The following is a 15,806-nucleotide window of genomic DNA, read 5'->3' on the forward strand; positions in this document are numbered from 1 at the left end:
GGATTCTAGCAGCACGACACAACTTGGTGACTAGAGAAGGGAAGTAAAAACCTTTGAGTATCTCAGGTGAGCGGATGAACATCTCTTCATGAATGAGTTGGGCAACATCAAAATCCTGGTGGGTCATGAAACAGTAGATAGCTGCTGTTCGTGGTTGATTGACATCAGTAGTATTGCTGGAGGGCAACAGCCGACTATTGATAATTGTGAGCCAACACTTAGCCTCCCAATTGAGAGACTGTGAGTTAAGTGTGATCTGGTGCTTTATCCATATGAGCTCTCTGTCTGGCATACATATTGTCTCAAGAAGACTTGCCCAATAGACACTATGTTTGCTATAAGCATGATAATTGTCGGTTTCCCCATGAAAACTGGCAGCCGATACACCCTGCGGATGGCTTCGAGGGATGCATTTACCCGGGTATTGCGTACTGTGACGACCCCATTCTCATGTTCCGGGAAGTTAGCATAAAATTCCCTCACGACCTGTATGTTTGCCTCCTCTGGTTCCTCAAAGAAGATGTCCAGCTGACACCTCCTCAACTCAGCAAAGATATTCGGGCATTCCTCTTGCAAAGCTTCCCGGTCAATATGCACCTCCGGTAGCAATTTCTTTGACGCCTTCACATTGTACCTGTCTTCTGCCGGTTTGGGAGACAAACCCAGTGCGGTCAAACTGTGCCGCACTAGCTTGACCCCTAGCTCTCGAGGAGCTGCCCAGTCCACTAGCGGAGGACCCTGTTGTGCGTCTCTTTCTAGATGGTTGCATTTTACCTGTCAAACAGAGAATCGCCTATCAGTGAGGGTGTGAGTTGTGTGAACTATGGGTGGTTACTCAGACTTCACCACAACCATGGTCACATTAGCCCTTATAACTCTATTGGGGCAATTCCACAAACACCTTGTGGGCAAGACACTATCCTAACACATATAGCTCACATGAATACATCAATGCTTCCCCCAAATCACAATTTGCACTTCACCATTCCACCCACAACACTAGTCTTACACACACAAGCATACACATCTCTAGAACATAATGCACACCCTTCACTACACATTAGGCACAAAACCCATTACAAAGCAAAAGGAAAATCAAAAGAAAAAACTATACAAAAATACTACACAATTAAACATTCAACTACATAAAAAAAACTAAAACAAAATACAAGAAAAGAAAGGGAGAAGCATGCCATACCTGGGATGAGTGGAGAGGTAGAGGAATAGAGCTGGAGTGAGAATGGGAGATGGGATTGAATGGGAGAAAAGTGAAGAAGAAGGAGAAGAAGAGATGGGGGAATATTGGTTAGGGTTTAGAGAGAGAAAGGAATTGGGGAAGTGTGGGGCATAGGCGTTGGGTTGATAATATTGGGGGGGGGGGGTGTTAAAAAATTAGAAAATAAAAGAATAGGAAAAAAAAAAGAAAAGAAAAAATACTTACCTGAAGACGACCTGCCGCGGTCCTACCGCGGTCCCACCGCGGTCCCAGTGGGTTATTAATGGCGAGGCAGAATGTAACCCTCTCACCAGGTCGAGCCGCGGTCCCACCGCGGTTGCGGTGGGTTGCAAAATCTGAGGCAGAATGTAATCGCCTCACCGCGATCGCGGTGGGTTTAGCAAACTTGAGGCAGAATGCTCGTCTCTCACTGCGGTCCCATCGCGGTCGTGGTGCGAGGAAATTTTTTTTCTTCTTCTTTTTTTTAATAAGGTTACCTAAGAAAACAAAAACAGCAACATTCGTGGGTTGCCTCCCACGCAGCGCCTGATTTAACATCGCGGCACGACGCAGGCTAGGATCATCACTCCTCAGTCGCGTACTGGGGCTTTTCCAACGTTATTATCTCTCTATCCCCTTTCTCATCTGCCATTCCAAGGTAATGTTTCAACCTTTTCCCATTCACTGTGAACTTATTCGTCCCATCTTCTGATTCAATCTCAACAGCTCCACTTGAGAACATTTGCACCACTCTGAAGGGTCCTGACCATCGGGACTTCAACTTACCCGGAAACAATCTCAATCTGGAGTTGTATAACAACACTAGCTCTCCGGATTTGAAGTTTCGGTCCACGATGTGCTTGTCATGCACTAGTTTCATCCGTTCTTTGTATAATCTAGCACTCTCGAATGCCTGGAACCTGAATTCCTCTAGCTCATGTAACCCAGTGACTCTGTTAGTGCATGTTGTCTCCATGTCCAAGGTCAACTGCCGCAATACCCAAAGTGCTTTATGCTCGAGCTCAACCGGAAGGTGGCATGCCTTTCCAAACACCAACATGTACTGTGACATACCAATTGGGGTTTTGAAGGATGTGCGGTACGCCCACTGCATCATCCAACATCTTTTCCCAATCGGTCCTTGTTGCATTCACTGTTTTTGTAAGGACGCTTTTAATCTCCCTGTTGGACACTTCAACTTGCCCGCTCGACTGTGGATGGTACGGGGTAGTCACTTTATGACGAACTCCATACTTTTCCAACAGCCGTGCGAACGCCCTATTGCAGAAATGGGTTCCACCATCACTGAGTATAGCTCTCGGGGTGCCAAAGCGTGTGAAAATGTTCTTCTTTAGAAAGCATGTTACCCCTTTAGCATCATTGGTTGGGAGAGCCACTGCTTCGACCCACTTGGAGACGTAGTCAACTGCTACCAATATGTACTTGTTACCATACGAGCTGACAAATGGCCCCATGAAGTCGATCCCCCACATGTCAAAAACCTCCACCTCTTGAATTGTGGTCATTGGCATCTCGTGTCGGCGAGATATGTTGCATGTCCTTTGGCATTCATCGCAACTTTTTGCCCAAGCATGGGCATCCTTGAACAGAGTTGGCCAATACAAGCCCGACTTCAACACCTTAGCTACTGTCTGAATTCCTCCAAAGTGTCCACCATATGGTGAAGCATGGCAAGCCTGCATCTTTCTCGGGGATACACCGCCGGATCATGTTATCTACACATATTTTAAACAGTAGAGGTTCATCCCAATAATAAGACCGACAATCATGAAAGAACTTTTTCTTTTGAATTGAGGAGAGTTCATAAGGTACAATACCACTTGCTAAATAATTAGCAATATCAGCATACCACGGTGCCTCCTCCATTGTCATTGCTAGTAACTATTCATCCGGGAATGTCTCTGTTATATACTCAACCTCTACCTTATTTTCAGCTCCTTCCAACCTTGAGAGATGGTCAGCTACTTGGTTCTCTATCCCTTTTTCTGTCACGTATCTCCGAATCGAATTCTTGTAACAGAAGAACCCAGCGAATCAAGCGTGGCTTTGACTCCTTCTTCTCTATCAGGTACCTAATTGCTACATGGTCAGTGTGAACAATAACTTTCGAGCCAATCAAGTATGACCTGAATTTGTCGAATGCAAAAACGACAGCCAACATCTCCTTTTCCGTCATGGTGTAATTGAGTTGTGCACCGCTTAGCGTTCTGCTTGCATAGTAAATCGGGTGCATCAGTTTATCCTTTCACTGCCCCAAGACTGCTCCTATAGCATAGTCACTTGCGTCGCACATGATCTCAAACGGTTGCTCCCAGTTGGGTGAAACAATGATGGGTGCAGTCACCAATCTCTTCTTCAACTCCTCAAATGCCAACCTGCAATCATTAGAAAACACAAAGCGGTGATCCTTTTCGAGGAGTTTGCATAAAGGGTTAGCAATATTAGAGAAATCTTTTATTAATTGCCTGTAGAACCCGGCGTGCCCAAGGAAACTTCTCACCGCCTGTCGATGCCCCCTTTTTCTTAAAGGCGAAATCGGGTTTACGATATTTTGGAGGACAACTCGTTCTCTTTTGGGAATTGGGTTTTGGAGTTTGAAGAGTCGCCACCTAATGATTAGGTGAATTAGGACACTAATAAGGGTTTGAGTTTGAAGAACCAGAGTTTGGGTAAGGGCTAGAAATTATCTCGAGGGGAAGGTGTTAGGCACCCCTCAAGATCCACTAGTGTGGTTCCCGGCCATGTTATAATTGTGACTTCAAGTACAAGTAACAAATAAGCAAATAAGGGCTTCAGATATGAGGGATTGTCATATTAAAGTTTGCAGATAAGTTAATGTTTGAAGAAAACAGAAAGGGGCTCGAATTTTGAGAAAAACAAGCTTGAAAATTCTGAAAAAAGTGATAAATAAATAAATAAAGAGAAGGGGGTCCTAGGTTTACAAATAATATGGATCACATCAATACAATACCCGGTAATCACTCCTCAAAGAGGGGCTACACGTGGTATTAGCGCACCTGTCATCATATCCATATCTACCCTTTCCCACCCCGTTAAGGTATTAAACGCGGAATGGATTCGTTACTTATTGCATGCTAGTACCCGCACCGATCCTATCAGTCCCGGAGGCATTTGGGACTACTAGTCTTAAAGGGAAGGGAGATGTGGGTTTTGTATGGTTTAAAAGGATAAAATTCTAGAGCGTCAAACAAAACACATAAGGTAGATTATGGGGAAGCACATAGCAGTTAAGGCTCAAGTATACCTCCTCATGGCTTACAAATACTGGTTAGGTCTTTAATTAAACTTAACGTAGGAAGGGTGGCTGATACATCACATATTTTCAGATAAGAAGTCCGAATTAGACCTGTCTGCTAGTTGTAATTATTAAAGACTGGTATAGTTGATTAATTACCTACAGGTTTGCCTAGATGAGGCCTATAATCATGATATCTAACATTGCAGAAGGCGTACTGATTTTAAAGAAAGATTACTGATTTTAGAAACAAACAAATTTTGCAGATATTAAACGACATTTACTACTGATTTTAGGCTTGTAGACGAATCAGATTCAAACGATTACCCCTATAGGCATGGCTTCTAAGCGTTGTTGATTTTAAAACAGTTACATAAGTGCAGGAGTCCTATAAGCATGGTGTCTAGGATGCAACCGATTTATTTTAACCTATAAACTGTTTGCCTAATGTGTATATGCAGAAGTGCAGAAACTTACAGACATGATTTCTAATGCAGATGAATAACTTATAGGTAGGATTTCTATATGCAGTAATGAATAAACTTATAGGCAGGATTTTTTATATGCAGTAATGAACAAACTTATAGGCAGGATTTTTATATGCAGATGCGAATGAACTTATAGACAGGATTTCTAAATGCAGATAAACTTATAGACATGATTTCTAAATGCATAATGAAATGACTTATAGGCATGATTTCTAATGCAGTAATGAATAAACTTATAGGCATGATTTCTAATGCAGTAATGAACAGGTTTTGATTGCAGAAGTAAACCTAAAGCATGATATCTACCCCATATGAATAACATGAGAGACCCTCCCCCATTTTTACTATACACCCCATAGTTATTACAAATTATTACAACTAGAATGAATCCAGAAAAGTAAATTACATCAGCAATTAAAATTCCAACCAAGGAGAGCCTAATTCAGACTCCTAGTCTGATACATGAAATAAACCAACTTCCAAAGATCAGATTTCCAAAGCCTTTCTCTTATTTGGGATATGTCAAAGTTCCAAGGAGCTTCATGAACTCCAGGCAGTGCTTACACCCCAAATATCATTACAGAATTATAGTGTAGTGTGGAAGGGCCAACCCTCAAATGTCCAAGTTCAGAGGGAACTCAAGGTCCCAAGGCAAGGCTCATAGGAGGGGGGCAGAACTTAGAGTCTAGGAGTAAGTGTAAGTGCAATAGAGGGGAAATTAGGGAAGGCCATGGCAGGCTGGTGTTCATGCCCAGCAATTGGGATGCTGGCACACCCCTGACCAGCCTGTCAGCTTTAAATTGGAAGTTAGGACCTATTGGAGGTTAGGTTCAAACCTGGGCAGCAATTTGGATGCTGCCAGGCCATGAACTTTAACTCAGCACACATAAGGGAATGGGGTATGGGGATTCATAATAGAAGCAAGATAAAAGGAAAGAAACACATATAATTTAACTACTGAACATGAACAGCAAAGTAGACAAGAGTTTAGCAACTGTAAAGCAAACACATAGGGAAGAAGCTGAAACTAAAATTAAGACATACCAGTTTCAAGGAAACAAGCAAGAAAAGCAGTAGTCTTGTAAAAGCCAAAGTGCAGATAGGAAGACAGAATACTTTTAAGTGAGAGTTCAGAAGAGATTGTGAAATCGTATAGTTTGAAGTGTGTTCAATCGTGTGTGCCTTGTGAAAAAAGGGTCGTGTATTTATAGTGTGAAAGTCATGAGAAAATAAGGTAAGAAAATAATTGAAGACTGATTGTCAATCAATTACATAAGACTCCCTTTAATTAAGGGATTCAAATTCAAACAGGTATAAAATAATTAAGGAAAGAAATTAATCAAACGCTTGTGTAAAGCATGCAATTGAAGGCAAATACATAAAGGTTATTTAAGGATAGGGTTTCTAAAATACATGGTTGTACAATTTAAGGAAAGAAAATTAATTAACAGCCACGAAATCACAAGGCTTGAGGTTTGGTATGAATGAACCAAGTCAGAAAGATGAAAAAGGTTTTAACTTAAGGAAAATAAGCAAACAATCAATTAGACCTATTAAAAAGGAATTCTGAGTCAATCACTAGTTTGAAAACCTTTTGAAGAAGGATTCATCGCATATAAACCATACAGACACATTAAACATGAAAGAAACTTGTCGAGCCATTGTAAAATCAGTAGGAACTCCAGTGTAGGAGAGTTTTAGCTAAAAGTTCAGAATTGTACAAAAGATGTCAAAACTCAATTCAGAGACTCAAAGTCAGTCTGAAGGAGTTAAGGGTTCTAAACAAAACCCTAGTTCACATAATCAAACCTCGGCGGAATCCCCAAATTCTAGGGTTTCCACCTAGCATCAAATACAGGGATGAGGAGGCAAGTAGTCGAAACAGGCTCAGAGGTTTCCTTCAGGAACCCATGAGAAAACATGCAAACACAGTAGAAAGAGTAGAAGAAACATGCTTAAGGTTTTTTTTCTTTTTTCCAGAAGAAACCTAAACAAGGATCAGTAGAAGGAAAATAGCAAAGAACACAGTAGAAAGGTATAGTATAGCAGGACATAGTAGAAGAAATACCATAACATAGTAGAAAGCACATGAGAACATAATATGGAAAACATGGTAGAAGAAACACAAGCATGAAACATATAGAACACAGTAAAGAACATTCAAGAACAGAAGTATAAAAGTTAGTAAAAGAACATACAAGAACATGTAAAAGAAANGGAGTATTTTCTTGGCTAAGACAAAACCGTTCATATGTGGGCCGCAGGTCCCTGCATGAATTTCTTCCAATAGCCTGGATGCTTCCTTTGCGTCGACACACCTTAATAATCCCAAATTGGGAGTCCTCCTGTACATGATTCCTCCACTGTTAAAAAAATTGTTGGATAACCTTCGAAGTGTGCGCTTCTGAGTAGCATTTGCAAGTTCTGGATATTCCCTGTGGCTAGATATTCCTTGATATCATGAAACCAAGGTTTTCCGTCAGCTTCTTCTTCGACATGAGCACAATAAGCTGGCTGAATATGGATTTTCATAGGAACAGGGTCAATGCAATTTGTGTCCGGGTGCTGTATCATGGACGATAGGGTAGCCAATGCGTCGGCGAACTCATTCTGGACTCTAGGGACATGCTGAAACTCTCTGTTTGTGAATCTCTTCCTCAACTCCTGTACGTGATGTAGATAAGGGAGTATCTTGGAATTCTTGGTTGCCCATTCTTCTCGGACTTGATGTATAAGCAGGTCTGAATCCCCAGTCACTAGCAACTCTTGAATGTTCATGTCAATAACCAACTTGAGCCCTAAGATGCAGGCTTCGTATTCGGCCATGTTGTTGGTGCATGGGAATCTGAGCTTCGCAGACACCGGATAATGCTGACCGATTTCTGATACTAGGACTGCTCCTATGCCAACTCCTTTGAAGTTTACTGCTCCATCGAAAAACATTCTCCAACCGTCATAGGATTCTGTGACATCTTCTCCTATGAAGCATACCTCCTCATCAGGAAAATACGTCTTCGGAGGCTCGTATTCTCCATCCACAGGGTTTTCAGCGAGGTGATCTGCTAATGCCCGTCCTTTGATTGCTTTCTGAGTCACGTAGATGATGTCGAATTCACCAAGCAGGATTTGCCATTTGGCCAGCTTGCTAGTGGGCATGGGCTTCAGAAAGATGTACTTCAGCGGATCCATTCTTGATATGAGATACGTAGTATAGGCACAAAAATAGTGCCTCAGCTTCTGAGCTACCCAAGTCAGAGCACAACAAGTGCGTTCCAACAAAGAATACCGGGCCTCGTACGGGGTGAACTTCTTGCTGAGATAATAGATGGCCTGTTCCTTCCTCCCCGTTTCATCATGTTTCCCAAGAACGCAACCGAATGCTCCATTCAATACTGCAAGGTAGAGTAGTAGGGGTCTACCTGGTTCAGGTTGAACCAAAACTAGTGGTGTTGACAGGTACTCCTTGATTCTGTCGAAGGTTTTCTGACAATCATCAGTCCATTTGGTAGCGGCGTCCTTCTTCAACATCTTAAAGATTGACTCACAAATGATAGTGGACTGAGCTATGAACCGGCTGATGTAGTTAAGTCTTCCCAAGAAACTCATAACTTCTTTCTTGTTCTTTGGTGGTGGAAATTCTTGGATGGCTTTAACCTTTGATGGATCCAGTTCTATTCCTCGGCGACTTACAATGAACCCAAGTAGTTTTCCGGCGGGAACCCCGAATGCACACTTGGCGGGGTTCAGCTTCAGATTGTACCTTCTCAGTCTGTTGAAGAACTTCCTCAGATCTTCCATGTGGTCAGTGGCTCTTTTGGATTTGATGATGACGTCGTCTACATATACCTCGATCTCTTTGTGTATTATGTCATGGAAAATAGTAGTCATGGCCCTAATGTAGGTGGCCCCAACATTCTTTAACCCAAATGGCATCATCTTGTAACAATACATTCCCCACGGTGTAATGAAAGTGGTTTTCTACGCGTCTTCCTCATCCATCCATATCTGATGATACCCAGCAAAACAATCGACGAATGACTGCAATTCATGGTTGGCCCAGTTGTCAATTAAAATGTGTATGTTTGGCAAGGGGAAGTCGTCCTTCGGATTGGCTCGGTTGAGGTCCCAGTAGTCGACACAGACTCTAACCTTCCCGTCCTTCTTAGGTACTCGCAAAATATTGGCTAACCACGTTGGATACTCTACTACCCTGAGAACTTTGGCTTTGACTTGCTTGGTGACTTCTTCCTTGATTGTCAAACTCATGTCAGGTTTGAACTTCCCGAGCTTCTGCTTTACAGGGGGACATGTTGGATCGGTTGGCAATTTGTGAGCTACAATAGATGTACTGAGACCAGTCATATCATCATACGACCAGGCGAATATGTCCTCATATTCCCTTAGGAATTTCGTGTACTCTTCCTTTTCTGATGGTGACAGATGAACACTGGTGCGCGTTTCTTTGACATTTTCTGTATCTCCCAAGTTAACAACCTCAGTCTCGTCCAAGTTGGACTTACGTCTATTCTCAAAATCCCTAACTTCTTTAACAACCTCTTCTGGTATATCATTTTCTTCTGAGTCTATATCTGTTTGTTGCGTTGTCTCGTTGCAAGTCACAATCGTCGGTTCATCAAGAAAAGTAATAGTAATGCTGTGTAAATAAAGTAAACGATGAAAAGTAATAACAGCGAGATTTATAAGAAACAGAAATGCTTTGATAAATTTCATAATTGTTTTGAAAATTGGAGCTCTTATTTTGAAATTAAAATGCGGGAAGAAAGTCAACTAGCAAAAACAAAGATGATGCATGGTGCTTTGTTCAGCCTTGCTACCCCGAAGCTTTTCGGGCCCTAGTGGTTCTGATGGACCAATTGTTGAGGCGTGCTCCTCGGCTCACGGCTTGTATGGAAGGGCCTTCCTCCCCTTCCTCCTCGAAAATGACGCAACAGTCCATGTTATTATCTTCCAAAAACAAATTCCTCATTGCTGCCGGTGCTTCCTCTTCTTCCGACCCATATATGACTTCGGCTGGCTGGAAAGTCTGCTCCAGGCAAGGAATGGACAATAAATTGATTTTAAAATCATTAAAAATTAGGAAAAATGCCAAAACGCTTAGCTATGCTTATATATGCATATATATGCTATTTTGAGAGCATTTTGTATATGAAAGTTATATAGGAAAAAATTGGGTATCAACAACTGCCCCTCTTTAACCGGGAAGGATGAAAGAGTTGTTGGGTAAAGATATGATGGCCAGTTTTGACCGAATGAAACGATTGAAGAATTTTGACCGAGCTCTGGTTCCTGAGCCGCCTACATATCCTTTGTCTTACAGGAATCAGGCCGTATGTAGTTCAGGACTCGCCGACGGAACATGCCGATGGAGATTTTTCCAAGAACGGACGAGATATTTGGATTGGGTAGTATTGCTACGGGTTTAACAGAGCTGCGGAAACTGGAGCGGGATCGCTCCTGCTGACACGGCCGTTGCTGGCCGGTTTACCTGTAAATAACAACACGAGCTCATATGTTGTGCATAAATAAACATGATGCAAGTTCCCGTTGGACCATGAATGCTGTCTTTGGATGGTTAGGGTGACGTCCTCGGACCATGGTGTCCTGGGCCATGAAACATTTAATAAAGGATTCGCAGGCTATGAAATGATGCTCTCGGGCTATGAGAATGATGCCTCCGAACCATGACGCCTTTGAATAATTCTATGCGGAGGTAAAAGTGGGGTCCTCGGGCCATGGCATGATGTTCTCGGGCTATGAAAATAGCGCCTCTGAACGATGACGCCTTTGGACAATTTTGGCGATCTTTCAGCCCATGAAATGCGGGGTTTGGTGATCTTTCAGCCGATGCAAGACTTAAAAATGGCGATATTTCAGCCGATGCGAGATTTAAATGAAGTGGCGATTGTTATACCCCATTTTAACACGGGTCAAACTAGAGTATAACATATTGGTAATTCTGGAGGTTTAATTAATTAAAGAGAGTCGCCACCTAATTATTTTAACGGTGAACTAGGACACCAATTTTAACTAAGTAGTGCTTAAAGTTAACTCTGTTTTATGGTCTACTTAATCTTAAGATTATGGTAAGGGTTCTAGTTATCTCAAAAGGAAGGGGTAAGGCACCTTTTAAGATCCACTAAAAATGGTTAACCGGCCAAACTTAGGTTAATTAATAAAAAGAACTTTGTTATAAAAATATAAATATGAAGTTCTAAAAATCTAATTCAACTCACAAAAATTGAGCACAAGTCCAAAAATATTTATGATTGGATTAGCTTGGAAAAAATAACTTCTTTTAAAAAATACTAGTATTTCGGATTTCAAATTTGTAAAATATTATGATCTCTTTAAATTCTAGACAAGACTTAAAAGGAGAAAATTGATATTGATTCCACTTGGGGTTTATATGTAGTAATTTCGAAAGAAATCTTATGCCCATTTTGAAATCATGGGTAAAAGGATCAAATAATTTAAGGGATAAAAGTTCGAATGACGTGAGTAAATCAGCTACGATTTAGCCAATTAATAGATACAGAAACTTGATGAAAACTCGCATTTTTTTTTTTTTGCGGCAGGCAACCAGCATGATTGTTTTGAGGAAAACACTTTTAACAAATACTTCTTCAAAATGTGTTTCGGCTGAAAAGTCTTAGTTCCCAAACTGATAAAAGATAGGTAATTCTAAAAGCTATAATATACTAACTTGATATTCATACTTGACAAATTCTACAGATTAATTTTAACTTAAACGGCGACTTCCAAATGTTATAAAATTCCATCCTTGCGATAAAACCAAAACACACAAATAAATCAAGGATCGCAAAAACTAGACAAGAATGAATGGCAAAAGGGGAAAAAAGTAAGAAAGACGCCATAGGCGCCCCCAAGCGTTCTGCTTGTTTTCTTGCTATCCAATGCATTTTAGGAATATGAGATATGACGCCATGCTCGAGGTATATTGGCGAGTCTTGTATTAAGACTCTATATTTTGCTCCAAGTGCATATACAAAAAGGAGAAAAAGCATGAATTAGAAAGAGGAAATATAGGATAAGTATAAAAAATGAGGAAGAACAGACATGAATCAAAATATCAACTTGCATCGAATCATAAGAGCTCACAACAGGACAAATGACTCTATTTTCTAAATAGTGTTTCAGAATATAGATATGTTCTAATATCGTATATTTAGATGAGAAGCAAAAGAAAAAAAAGAACTAAATCTAAATTGATACTTCCTAAACAACATCAAATACCTTTTAAATTCATACACAACATTCTGCCAAACTTTAGCTACAAAGAAACTGTGACTTTAAAATACCTCAAAGGAAGAATCCTAAAAATACTACCTAACATGTCTTTGTAAAAAAAAATGCATAATTTCATGTACCCGGCAAATTGATGAATCACAGGTGACATAAACTTTATTTACGCCCTTTTCTAGGTTTCCTTTTAATTTTAATGATCCATAAAGATAAAGTTCTGGTTTCTAATAATTGGGAGAGATGAAATAACAGAATCAGAAAATCACATACTTGTACAAGAAGATATTTTCTTTACATATCATACGAACCTCAAACATAGCACTTGGATTCTACTAGCTGATACACATTCTTATAAGTACTTTCTTTCATATTATGAAAAGAAAATTAAATACTATGTACCAAAATACTAATCTTATTTCATGTCATTAAGTCAGGTTGACAGTAGGCTAAGAGCTATGTCCTATATTTGAACAGAATACTATTGAAATTATGGAGTAACTTTAGCACATAAATATATATTGTCTATTTAAGTATCAATACAAGTCTTAACATGTTATGCGCACAGAGATTCCGAAAAGGGTTCAAACCTAGCGACGATTTGAACAAGCTAATATATATACTTTCTAATAAAGAGAGAGTTCTAGCACATGTTTCTAATACTTATACAGCAAATAAAGTTTTCTAACCCATGATTTCCAATGAATCATAGAACACAAAATGACGACTTGAAATAGAACAATGTCAAAAAATCAACAAAAGCACCCCAGATAAAAGATAAAGTATCAGAACATTTAGAGCTCATTGCCAAATAGATACTGAAACATGAACATTCTATAAATTCCATAAAAAAGAAAGATACGGACCTTTTGCAGGGCAGTGAACTGGGCGAGGGTCTTGGATTTATCGGACTCCGACCTCGAACTAACTACTTCGAACGATTCCGGAAAAATACCAAAACACCTCTGCTTTGACTAAAAAATCAACCAATAGAGGCGAGAAATATCAAACGAAAAGTTAGGATTTTAGAGAGTGTTTTAAAGGAGTAAAGGTGGGAGCGAAAAGCAGTAAGTTTGAGAATCATATGCAGCGATGGACAGAAGTGTTTCTCTAGTAAATGGGGCAGCTGAAACTCTCAAATTTTGGGGTGAAAGGGGCGGCTCCGAGCTTAAGGTTAAAGGAGGGGGCTGAAGCTTCTTTGAAGGCAGCGACCATAAAACCCTTCCAAATCGTTTTCCCAATGCCATTATTTATAAGAAAAAAATTAGGGTTAATTTTGGGCGGGATTTTGAACCAAAAAAAAAAATTTGAATCAAATTGGCCGTTCCAATTTGAACGTTGGAGCCATGGAATTTTTAAAGCATTTGCTATGTTGGGTTAGGGAAGATTTTGGCCTTTGGTAAAAAGAGGAAGAAGAACGTTGGGAAAAGCTGATGAAAGGGTTTAGGTTCCTTGGGCTTACTCGGAAGGCAGAATAGTAGCCTTATGCAATGCAAGAAATGCAGATGGAGGTAGAGCTTAACCTCGGAAGGCAGAATAGTAGCCTTATGCAATTATGGAGATAGAGCTTAGTCTCGGAAGGCAGAATAGTAGCCTTATGCAATGAAGAAAATAAAGGCGAATAATAATGAAATCTCTTAGCTAATAGATGATAGCTGATAGCGGATTGCTGTATTGTGGTTGCTGGGGATGTCTCGTACGGATAGCAATTGTAAATAGGCGATGATTCTGAGAGTTGTATTCCTGAAAAAGTATGAGTATGTAATCGTATATGATGATTTTATGTCTTGGGTGCCTGCATCCAAAGAACAATCGTGAGTTTTGTAAAGGAGGAAGGTTAGTCCGTCTTCCTGTGGACCTCGCTTGTTTTGCTCGGCTCTTGTTTTTATTGGGGTAGCGTTGCTAAACAAAGCAATTTTGATAGTAGTCATGCACAATTTACTAAAAGTGTAACGTAAATACATAAAAAAATAGTTTTCTTTTAGGTGAATCGATGACTGCGACGCGGTTCAAGACATTGCAACCTCTCTCGCTCCGGAACTTTGAGGGTCCTCCTCAAAATTCTGCCCCAGTTTACTGGGCTGGTGCTTCTGACGGCTGTGTGTTGGTGAATGGCTGAAGATCAACTTCGGAAGTTTGAGGGTCCTCCTCAAAATTCTGCCCCAGTTTCCAATAGCGGGGGAAATGAATTTTTTTTATTGAATTGTGACCGAACCCATAAGGCTGCCTACGTATCCCCTCTTAAACGGGAATCAGGTCAGACGTAGTTCAAATTACATAATGATATCATAAATGGTTACACATAGTATCGCTTGACTGCATCTGAGTTGATTGGTTTTGGCCAAACTTCTCCATCCATTTCTGCGAGTATGATGGCTCCTCCTGTTAGAACTCGATGAACCATGTACGGACCTTGCCAGTTGGGAGAGAATTTCCCTTTGGCTTCATCTTGATGCGGGAAGATTTTCTTTAACACCAGCTGCCCCGGTGTAAACTGTCTTGGTTTGACTCTTTTGTTGAAGGCTCTGGACATTCTGTTCTGATAAAGTTGACCATGGCAAACTGCATTCATTCTTTTTCCATCTATAAGAGCTAACTGCTCGTATCGACTTTTTACCCATTCTGCATCGTCGAGTTCTGCTTCCTGTATGATCCTCAGGGAGGGAATCTCTACTTCGGCGGGAATGACTGCCTCTGTACCATAAACCAACATATAGGGAGTTGCCCTGGTTGATGTGCGAACTGTGGTGCGGTACCCCAATAAAGCGAATGATAGCTTCTCGTGCCACTGCTTATGTTTTTCTATCATCTTCCTTAGTATCTTCTTGATATTCTTGTTGGCCGCTTCTACAACTCCATTCATCTGAGGTCTGTAGGCTGTAGAATTCTTGTGTTTGATTTTGAATATTTCACACATTGCTTTCATCAGGTCACTGTTGAGATTGGAACCATTATCAGTAATGATTGACTCTGGGATACCGAACCGACAAATGATATGGTCGCAGACAAAGTCTGCCACGACTTTCTTGGTCACTGCCTTGTATGATGCTGCTTCAACCCATTTGGTGAAATAATCAATTGCCACTAGAATGAAACTGTGTCCGTTTGACGCGGCAGGCTCGGCACGTCCGATAACATCCATTCCCAAGCGGCGAACGGCCATGGCGAACTTGTTGCATTAAGCTTATTAGGAGGCACCATTATCATATCTGCATGTATCTGACAGCGATGGCACTTTCGGACGTACTGGATGCAGTCCGTCTACATAGTCATCCAAAAATAACCAGCTCGGAGTATTTTCTTGGCTAAGACAAAACCGTTCATATGTGGGCTGCAGGTCCCTGCATGAATTTCTTCCAATAGCCTGGATGCTTCCTTTGCGTCGACACACCTTAATAATCCCAAATCGGGCGTCCTCGTGTACAGGATTCCTCCACTGTGAAAGAAATTGTTGGATAACCTTCGAAGTGTGCGCTTCTGAGTAGCGTTTGCAAGTTATGGATATTCCCCTGTGGCTAAATATTCCTTGATATCATGAAACCAA

At 40.8% G+C, this 15,806-nt stretch overlaps 1 long non-coding RNA gene across 1 annotated transcript; it reads right to left on the reverse strand.

Annotated features, from left to right (window-relative positions):
* Positions 1-11,721: 11,721 nt before the first annotated feature.
* Positions 11,722-13,449, reverse strand: LOC109238617. Its single transcript, XR_002069761.1, has 2 exons — positions 13,129-13,449; positions 11,722-11,983 (listed from the first exon to the last, which is right to left on the reverse strand). It is a non-coding gene; the product is annotated as an uncharacterized LOC109238617 (long non-coding RNA).
* Between the last annotated feature and the right edge of the window lie 2,357 nt (positions 13,450-15,806).

This window comes from Nicotiana attenuata, unplaced genomic scaffold (assembly GCF_001879085.1).
Source record: "Nicotiana attenuata strain UT unplaced genomic scaffold, NIATTr2, whole genome shotgun sequence".
NCBI classification, from domain to species: Eukaryota; Viridiplantae; Streptophyta; class Magnoliopsida; order Solanales; family Solanaceae; genus Nicotiana; species Nicotiana attenuata.